The sequence below is a fragment of the Frankliniella occidentalis genome, unplaced genomic scaffold (genome assembly GCF_000697945.3).
Source record: "Frankliniella occidentalis isolate FOCC.00 unplaced genomic scaffold, Focc_3.1 Scaffold29, whole genome shotgun sequence".
Classification (NCBI taxonomy): Eukaryota; Metazoa; Arthropoda; class Insecta; order Thysanoptera; family Thripidae; genus Frankliniella; species Frankliniella occidentalis.
Genome location: NW_026267159.1, coordinates 543,427 through 547,086, shown reverse-complemented (window position 1 = coordinate 547,086; position 3,660 = coordinate 543,427). Strand labels below are relative to the sequence as shown.

The 3,660-nt window shown below is 52.9% G+C and overlaps 1 protein-coding gene across 1 annotated transcript in view; it reads right to left on the bottom strand.

The window, feature by feature from the left end:
- The window catches only part of LOC113202107 (protein sax-3-like), a 125,011-nt gene that overhangs the window by 11,442 nt on the left and 109,909 nt on the right, over positions 1-3,660 (bottom strand). The window lies entirely within an intron of this gene.

Here is a 3,660-nt window from a genome sequence, read left to right as displayed (position 1 = left end):
TAGCTAATCCCCTGCGTCTGCCCCACTCATTGCGCGCGTGATCTCTCATTAAGACATTGCGAGGCTTAAGCCCTTCGGATTGTACATCATTAGTCATATAAGGAGATTTGCCACCCTTCCCCCTACTCCCCTCCCCACTTACTCGCGCCTCATCCCTTCTCTCGCGCGTCTCTTTTATTTTCATAACTGCGATGACTTTTCTCTCGTTATTTTCAGAAATGCAGCAGCAGACTGACGGCCATGAATCACAGCCGATGCGCATCAATTAAGCAGCTTCCGTCCATCACAGAGAGACTCAAGAATCTGTATTTAAAAGCGGACATTTTTATGTTGCCAACCATCACTGGTCCCTGAAGTAACTGTGCCCTGGTTGCTACAGCTTTCTATTTTTCTGGGTGGCAAGCGGGGAAAATGTGTTTAGTTGTAGAAGCACCGGTCTTCGTCAACACTTTACATCTCTGGGTTTCCCCGTTGCTCAGCATCTAGGCCACTTCAGGTCGCCAACCCAAGAAACAGAAAATGTCCAGTAAGTAGTATGCTACTCATATTCTTTGGTCGGACACCTTAATCCTTAAGTCGATGGGCATTTCAGCTACATTGTACCTACTTATCTGAATGGCAGGCAAATGGGCTTGTACCCACGCAGGAGTGAATAAGTACACAGCCCAAAGTACAAAGTTTGAAGTAACGTGGCGGGGTTAAAGAGGGGTCTTGAAACCACGGTGAACGCTGTTTGGGTGAGTGTGAGCACTGAGCGGCGCCGCCCCACCCACTTACCCTCTCCCGTCGGATTGAGCCGCACCGTGCCGCCGCTGTCAAGAAGTGTGCAGCCAGTGAAAGGAGCATCGGACAGAATCAGTCGATCAAACAGTCCGGGCACGTCCTGCAGAATGAGTTCACGTCACTCATTGCCCGGCAGGCAGGCCCGGCCCCGCCACGCTACGCCGGGACCACGCCACGCCCGTTCGGAAGGGAGAAAAAGGGGTTCCTCTTTTTTTCCCTCTCGCCTTATTCTCCCTTCCCCGTCTCTTTTGGGCCCGGCCGCCCGCCGAGGCCTCCTCTGTCTTTCATCCTCCGACGCCCCCCTGGCGCGGCGGCCCAACCCGAGGCGAGGCCCGCGAATGAAGACGTTACTTTGACTTTGTCTTTCTAATTATTTTGTATTCAGGTCCGGATGGTCCCCCCCTTCCCCCCTCACGCCCTCGCAGATCTGCTCATCCTCCTCACTTTGTTTTGAGGCTCTCGCTGGGGATGAGGACGAGGCCCCCTGCCGCTCCGGCCTACATATACACAGTCTAAGCTACACTCTCACAAATTAAAATTACGACCATTTTCTTCAAAGAGGAAAAAATCATAGTCAAAAGATATTAGGGGGCGGGCTCGACACAATCAACTCGCCTGTCCGTCCGCCAGTCTGTGCGCCTGTCCTTCTGTCCGCCCAACCGTCAAGACCTCTCGGATGCTACCGTCGCTGCCGCTCGTCTTTTGCGCATTTTTCTCCGCCTGCCAGTCATCTGCTTCCTCCAGCGACAAAGAAAATTAGAGCGGGGGGGCTGCCGGACGGAGCCGGAAATAGGCTCCATTAGGACCACACAGGCCGGCTGCTGAACTGCCACCCGGTCCCTTCTGGGAACTTCCAGGACCTTCCAGGACCTCGCCTCCTCCCCCTTTTCCCCCGCAGTCTAGTCTCGGACAACCCGAAGAATCCAGATCTTGAATCAAGTACCTTTACAAGTACCTACACAAGTGTATACACCAGGTAAGCGGGCTTCCCTATCGCCCCTGTCTGTGGTGCCTTACGGGCCGCGAGCAAGTAGGCAAACTGACCGCACATGCGGTTACATGATAACCACCAAGTCCAAATACAAGTACGTATACAAGTACACACAAAAGTACATGTAAACGTAGATACACAAGTACATATCGATTACGCCTGATGCAGTGAAAAAACAAAAGGTGTGACTTAGTGCCTTTTATGTTCCCAAATATTAATGCCCTTAGAAAGGCACGAAAGTGTCGTAAGGCACTAAAATTTAGCACCTTTGGGGAATTTTAGTGTCTTTCCAGGATTGCAAATCTTTGAGAGCCTCTGTACAGACCAGTACAGACACGAAAGTCAAAAACACTCTAAGAAGGGTGTTGATTCCTGCATTTGTTTTTCCTGTGTACGGTACGGGTACAGACTCTGGAAAACTCCATACCATATGTGCTCTGTCTAAAAATGAAACCCTGCATTTTCGGGGCACACCGCCCTTTTCACATAAACCTCGATCTGCGATATGGTTGCAGTCGGTCCAACAGTCCCGCGTCCGCGCCGGAGGGGTCTCTCCACTACACTCCACACCGCCTCGGCGCGCGATCAGTGCGTCGCGCGCCCCGGTCTGTAGCGCCACTAATGAAAGCAACGGCAACCCGGTCAAAAAAATGAATGGGGGTGTTTAAAACCGGAAGGGACAAGCAGCGGATATAAAATGCTCATAGAGAGGTCCCGCAAAGCAGCATTTTTTTTTTTTCAAACAAGAATGAAAAAGACTTTTGAAAAACGCGCGCGAAATGAAGGGTTGGGAAGCGAAGCGGGTTATGCTTGGTGGAGGGGGCGGACGGCGGCGGTGGACCCCAGAGACACACAGACAGTTCATGCGGTTGCTCGCCAGATTCATCCCAGCGGACGCCACGCTGCGCCACGCCACTTGACAGGGGAGGGGGTCTCTGTACCCAGGTTTGCCCCCCTCTGCCCCATGTTGGGGGCGACCGCCCTTGCGAGCGGCTTCCCCCCGAGGGTGGGGCGTGGGGGGGTTTGTAGGGCCCTCGACGCCGCTGCAGGGCCGGTGGCGGTACAGTGCGGCCCGGTACAGCCGAGGTACAGGCGACCCCCCCCCCCTACCCTTTTCCGACTAGATTTTAATGTTGTTTGGCCATTACTGTATTGAGTTTCCCTGGCAGAATAGCACAGCCCGCCCCACCATGTGCGTGCTTCGCCTGCACCAAACGTTTTGCCGGCCGGCCCCCGGATCTTGCAAAATCTTGTTTACGAAATAATGCAGACGTAAAATCGCATGTTTACCGGAGGGCAGAAAACTGAAATAATGATGTTTACGATTACACTGTAACGATTTTGGAGAAAATTCTGACATTTTACCCCGGGGTGGACGGGAGAACCTACCTTTGGAAATCAAGGTATGCCTTACGGGCGGTAGGGTGTTTCATTCTCGACATTTAACCACTTTGCGCGGTGGGTTCCCTATCTCGGAAATGAGCAAGCGGTGGGTTTTTAAAAAGTTGGCCCCATGTCCTTGCAAACAAAACACCGATACCTCAAATCCGACGTGAGGAACTTACCGCGCACAGCGCTCAAAAGTTGTCGATGAAACACCCTAACGGGCGGCCCCCTTCAGTCAAGGCAAGGCGACCCCACACACTCCCCTCCCTAGGCCCGCGCCGCAGCCCGTTGTTCTCACCTGCCTCAGCTCCGTGGCGTATCGCACATCGCGTCGCCCGTAAAACAAGTGCTTATCGCATTGTAGAACACAATTAGATAATGCACATTAATCCACCCCAAGCAGATTCGTATAATTATTTTAGGACATTTGCATTTCCTTTGTGATAACGAGAAGACGGTCTCAAGGGCTGCGGGGTGAGAAGCAGGGGGAGGAGAGGGGG